The sequence below is a fragment of the Oncorhynchus keta genome, chromosome 8 (genome assembly GCF_023373465.1).
Source record: "Oncorhynchus keta strain PuntledgeMale-10-30-2019 chromosome 8, Oket_V2, whole genome shotgun sequence".
Classification (NCBI taxonomy): Eukaryota; Metazoa; Chordata; class Actinopteri; order Salmoniformes; family Salmonidae; genus Oncorhynchus; species Oncorhynchus keta.
The window spans coordinates 48,679,596-48,685,998 of NC_068428.1; the positions used below are offsets into that span (position 1 = coordinate 48,679,596).

A 6,403-nucleotide genomic window follows, 5' to 3' on the forward strand; every position below is an offset into this window, starting at 1 on the left:
CTACACACAGCAGTAGAGGACCTAGCAGCCAGTCTACACACAGCAGTAGAGGACCTAAGCAGCCAGTCTACACACAGCAGTAGAGGACCTAGCAGCCAGTCTACACACAGCAGTAGAGGACCTAGCAGCCAGTCTACACACAGCAGTAGAGGACCTAGCAGCCAGTCTACACACAGCAGTAGAGGACCTAAGCAGCCAGTCTACACACAGCAGTAGAGGACCTAAGCAGCCAGTCTACACACAGCAGTAGAGGACCTAAGCAGCCAGTCTACACACAGCAGTAGAGGACCTAAGCAGCCAGTCTACACACAGCAGTAGAGGACCTAGCAGCCAGTCTACACACAGCAGTAGAGGACCTAGCAGCCAGTCTACACACAGCAGTAGAGGACCTAAGCCAGCCACACAGCAGTCCTACAGCCAGTCTAGCAGTAGAGGACCTAGCAGCCAGTCTACACACAGCAGTAGAGGACCTAAGCAGCCAGTCTACACACAGCAGTAGAGGACCTAGCAGCCAGTCTACACACAGCAGTAGAGGACCTAGCAGCCAGTCTACACACAGCAGTAGAGGACCTAGCAGCCAGTCTACACACAGCAGTAGAGGACCTAGCAGCCAGTCTACACACAGCAGTAGAGGACCTAGCAGCCAGTCTACACACAGCAGTAGCAGCCAGTCTACCACAGCAGTAGAGGACCTAGCAGCCAGTCTACACACAGCAGTAGAAGACCTAGCAGCCAGTCTACACACAGCAGTAGAGGACCTAGCAGCCAGTCTACACACAGCAGTAGAGGACCTAAGCAGCCAGTCTACACACAGCAGTAGAGGACCTAGCAGCCAGTCTACACACAGCAGTAGAGGACCTAGCAGCCAGTCTACACACAGCAGTAGAGGACCTAAGCAGCCAGTCTACACACAGCAGTAGAGGACCTAGCAGCCAGTCTACACACAGCAGTAGAGGACCTAAGCAGCCAGTCTACACACAGCAGTAGAGGACCTAAGCAGCCAGTCTACACACAGCAGTAGAGGACCTAGCAGCCAGTCTACACACAGCAGTAGAGGACCTAAGCAGCCAGTCTACACACAGCAGTAGAGGACCTAGCAGCCAGTCTACACACAGCCAGTCTAGAGGACCTAGCAGCCAGTCTACACACAGCAGTAGAGGACCTAGCAGCCAGTCTACACACAGCAGTAGAGGACCTAAGCAGCCAGTCTACACACAGCAGTAGAGGACCTAAGCAGCCAGTCTACACACAGCAGTAGAGGACCTAGCAGCCAGTCTACACACAGCAGTAGAGGACCTAAGCAGCCAGTCTACACACAGCAGTAGAGGACCTAGCAGCCAGTCTACACACAGCAGTAGAGGACCTAAGCAGCCAGTCTACACACAGCAGTAGAGGACCTAAGCAGCCAGTCTACACACAGCAGTAGAGGACCTAGCAGCCAGTCTACACACAGCAGTAGAGGACCTAAGCAGCCAGTCTACACACAGCAGTAGAGGACCTAGCAGCCAGTCTACACACAGCAGTAGAGGACCTAAGCAGCCAGTCTACACACAGCAGTAGAGGACCTAAGCAGCAGTAGAGGACAGTCTACACACAGCAGTAGAGGACCTAAGCAGCCAGTCTACACACAGCAGTAGAGGACCTAAGCAGCCAGTCTACACACAGCAGTAGAGGACCTAAGCAGCCAGTCTACACACAGCAGTAGAGGACCTAAGCAGCCAGTCTAGCACAGTCTACACACAGCAGTAGAGGACCTAGCAGCCAGTCTACACACAGCAGTAGAGGACCTAAGCAGCCAGTCTACACACAGCAGTAGAGGACCTAGCAGCCAGTCTACACACAGCAGTAGAGGACCTAGCAGCCAGTCTACACACAGCAGTAGAAGACCTAGCAGCCAGTCTACACACAGCAGTAGAGGACCTAGCAGCCAGTCTACACACAGCAGTAGAGGACCTAAGCAGCCAGTCTACACACAGCAGTAGAGGACCTAGCAGCCAGTCTACACACAGCAGTAGAGGACCTAGCAGCCAGTCTACACACAGCAGTAGAGGACCTAAGCAGCCAGTCTACACACAGCAGTAGAGGACCTAGCAGCCAGTCTACACACAGCAGTAGAGGACCTAGCAGCCAGTCTACACACAGCAGTAGAGGACCTAAGCAGCCAGTCTACACACAGCAGTAGAGGACCTAGCAGCCAGTCTACACACAGCAGTAGAGGACCTAAGCAGCCAGTCTACACACAGCAGTAGAGGACCTAGCAGCCAGTCTACACACAGCAGTAGAGGACCTAGCAGCCAGTCTACACACAGCAGTAGAGGACCTAAGCAGCCAGTCTACACACAGCAGTAGAGGACCTAAGCAGCCAGTCTACACACAGCAGTAGAGGACCTAGCAGCCAGTCTACACACAGCAGTAGAGGACCTAAGCAGCCAGTCTACACACAGCAGTAGAGGACCTAGCAGCCAGTCTACACACAGCAGTAGAGGACCTAGCAGCCAGTCTACACACAGCAGTAGAGGACCTAGCAGCCAGTCTACACACAGCAGTAGAGGACCTAAGCAGCCAGTCTACACACAGCAGTAGAGGACCTAGCAGCCAGTCTACACACAGCAGTAGAGGACCTAGCAGCCAGTCTACACACAGCAGTAGAGGACCTAAGCAGCCAGTCTACACACAGCAGTAGAGGACCTAAGCAGCCAGTCTACACACAGCAGTAGAGGACCTAAGCAGCCAGTCTACACACAGCAGTAGAGGACCTAAGCAGCCTGACTGTGTTTGACTTCTCTCTCTGATCATAGTGAGACTCTACCGCCATCTAGTGGACAGTCATGGCTCAGTGTTCTACCGAAGTGTTGACTGACTCATTATAAATTAAACTGATTCCTCCCCGACTGCGTTTGACCACCTTTCAGGTAAACTTGTTTATTTTGTTTGAAAAATGACAGTTGAATCCATCAGATGAATGTCTACATTTAGTAAGACCGTGTCAAATGGCACCCCGTTCCCTATATAGTGCACTACTTTAGACCAGAGCCCTATTCCCTATATAGTGTACTACTTTAGACCAGAGCCCTATTCCCTATATAGTGCACTACTTTAGACCAGAGCCATATTCCTAGCAGCCAGTATATAGTGCAGCCACTACAGACCAGGAGGACCACCCTATTCCCTATATAGTGGACCTACTATAGACCAGAACCATATTCCCTATATAGTGCCACTACTTTAGACCAGAACCATATTCCCTATATAGTGCACTACTTTAGACCAGAACCATATTCCCTATATAGTGTACTACTTTAGACCAGGACACACCCAGTCTATTCCCTATATAGTGCACAGCTTTAGACCAGAGCCATATTCCACATATAGTGCCAGTCTACTATAGACCAGAGACCTAGCACCATTCCCAGCATATAGTGCACTACTATAGACCAGAACCATATTCCCTATATAGTGCACTACTTTAGACCAGAACCATATTCCCTATATAGTGTACTACTTTAGACCAGGACACACCCTATTCCCTATATAGTGCACTACTATAGACCAGAGCCATATTCCCTATATAGTGCACTACTTTAGACCAGAACCATATTCCCTATATAGTGCACTACTTTAGACCAGAACCATATTCCCTATATAGTGTACTACTTTAGACCAGGACACACCCTATTCCCTATATAGTGCACTACTTTAGACCAGAACCATATTCCCTATATAGTGCACTACTGTTGACCAGAGCCCTATTCCCTATATAGTGCACTACTATAGACCAGAGCCATATTCCCTATATAGTGCACTACTGTTGACCAGAGCCTTATTCCCTATATAGTGCACTACTATAGACCAGAGCCATATTCCCTATATAGTGCACTACTATAGACCAGAGCCCTATTCCCTATATAGTGCACTACTATAGACCAGAGCCCTATTCCCTATATAGTGCACTACTATAGACCAGAGCCCTATTCCCTATATAGTGCACTACTTTAGACCAGGGCCCTATTCCCTATATAGTGCACTACTATAGACCAGAGCCCTATTCCCTATATAGTGCACTACTATAGACCAGAGCCTATTCCCTATATAGTGCACTACTTTAGACCAGGGCCCTATTCCCTATATAGTGCACTACTTTAGACCAGAGGCCTATTCCCTATATAGTGCACTACTATAGACCAGAGCCCTATTCCTATATAGTGCACTACTATAGACCAGAGGTTTTGCTACAGTGTGCACTAATGAATATGACCCAGAAATCCTAGATAATAGAAACCATTCAACTGGACCAAATATACAAAAGTATGTGGACACCCCTTCAAATGATTGAATTCAGCTATTTCAGCTAAATCCGTTGCTGACAGGTATATAAAACCGAGCACACTGCCATGCAGTCTCCATAGACAAACATTGGTAGTAGAATGGTCCGTACAGAAGAGCTCAGTGACTTTCAACGTGGCACCGTCATAGGATGCCACCTTAACCAACAAATCAGTGTGTCAAATTTCTGCCCTGTTAGAGCTGCCCCGGTGAAGTGGAAACATCCAGGAGCAACAACGGCTCAGCCGCGAAGTGGTAGGCCACACAAGCTCGCAGAACAAGACCACCGAGTCTAAGATCACCAAAATGCCAAGCGTCAGCTGGAGTGGTGTAAAGCTCACGCTAGAGTTTACAATGAAAGCATTCTAGATGATTTGTGCTTCCGACTTTGTGGGAACAGTTTGGGGAAGGGCCCTTTCCTGTTTCAGCATGACAATGCCACCATGCACAAAGTGAGGTCCATACAGAAATAGTTTGTTGAGATCGGCGTGGAAGAACTTAACTGGCCGGCACAGAGCCCTGACCTCAACCCCATCAAACACCTTTGGGATGAATTGGAACGCCGACTGTGAGCCTGAAGGCCTAATCACCCAACATCAGTGCCCGACCTCACTAATGCTCTTGTGGCTGAATGGAAGCAAGTCTCTGCAGCAATGTTCCAACATCTAGTGGAAAGCCTTCCCAGAAGAGTGGAGGCTGTTATAGCAGCAATGTTCCAACATCTAGTAGAAAGCCTTCCCAGAAGAGTGGAGGCTGTTATAGCAGCAATGTTCCAACATCTAGTAGAAAGCCTTCCCAGAAGAGTGGAGGCTGTTATAGCAGCAATGTTCCTACATCTAGTGGAAAGCCTTCCCAGAAGAGTGGAGGCTGTTATAGCAGCAATGTTCCAACATCTAGTGGAAAGCCTTCCCAGAAGAGTGGAGGCTGTTATGGCAGCAATGTTCCTACATCTAGTAGAAAGCCTTCCCTGAAGAGTGGAGGCTGTTATAGCAGCAATGTTCCAACATCTAGTGGAAAGCCTTCCCAGAAGAGTGGAGGCTGTTATAGCAGCAATGTTCCAACATCTAGTGGAAAGCCTTCCCAGAAGAGTGGAGGCTGTTATAGCAGCAATGTTCCAACATCTAGTGGAAAGCCTTCCCAGAAGAGTGGAGGCTGTTATAGCAGCAATGTTCCAACATCTAGTAGAAAGCCTTCCCAGAAGAGTGGAGGCTGTTATAGCAGCAATGTTCCAACATCTAGTGGAAAGCCTTCCCAGAAGAGTGGAGGCTGTTATAGCAGCAATGTTCCAACATCTAGTGGAAAGCCTTCCCAGAAGAGTGGAGGCTGTTATAGCAGCAATGTTCCTACATCTAGTGGAAAGCCTTCCCAGAAGAGTGGAGGCTGTTATAGCAGCAATGTTCCAACATCTAGTGGAAAGCCTTCCCAGAAGAGTGGAGGCTGTTATAGCAGCAATGTTCCAACATCCAGTGGAAAGCCTTCCCAGAAGAGAGGAGTCTGTTATAGCAGCAATGTTCCAACATCTAGTGGAAAGCCTTCCCAGAAGAGTGGAGGCTGTTATACCAACATCTAGTGGAAAGCCTTCCCAGAAGAGTGGAGTCTGTTATAGCAGCAATGTTCCAACATCTAGTAGAAAGCCTTCCCAGAAGAGTGGAGGCTGTTATAGCAGCAATGTTCCTACATCTAGTGGAAAGCCTTCCCAGAAGAGTGGAGGCTGTTATAGCAGCAATGTTCCTACATCTAGTGGAAAGCCTTCCCAGTAGAGTGGAGGCTGTTATAGCAGCAATGTTCCTACATCTAGTAGGAAAGCCTTCCCAGAAGAGTGGAGGCTGTTATAGCAGCAATGTTCCAACATCTAGTGGAAAGCCTTCCCAGGAGAGTGGAGGCTGTTATAGCAGCAATGTTCCAACATCTAGTGGAAAGCCTTCCCAGGAGGCTGTTATAGCAGCAATGTTCCAACATCTAGTAGAAATCCTTCCCAGAAGAGTGGAGGCTGTTATAGCAGCAATGTTCCAACATCTAGTAGAAATCCTTCCCAGGAGAGTGGAGGCTGTTATAGCAGCAATGTTCCATCATCTAGTAG

General features: G+C 48.8%; 1 long non-coding RNA gene across 6 annotated transcripts in view; it reads right to left on the reverse strand.

Annotated features, from left to right (window-relative positions):
- The window catches only part of LOC127931547 (uncharacterized), a 5,540-nt gene extending 2,430 nt beyond the window's left edge, over window positions 1-3,110 (reverse strand). The window contains exons 1-4 of one of the 6 annotated variants that reach the window (XR_008141704.1): window positions 2,723-3,110; window positions 2,489-2,621; window positions 1,130-1,229; window positions 122-221 (exon numbers count right to left, since the gene is read on the reverse strand). This is a non-coding gene — a long non-coding RNA (uncharacterized LOC127931547). Of the gene's footprint in view, window positions 222-537; window positions 648-1,129; window positions 1,230-2,488; window positions 2,622-2,722 lie in introns of those variants that run through there. The other 5 variants (XR_008141705.1, XR_008141703.1, XR_008141706.1 and 2 more) reach the window with 5 other exon arrangements.
- Window positions 3,111-6,403: the final 3,293 nt, after the last annotated feature.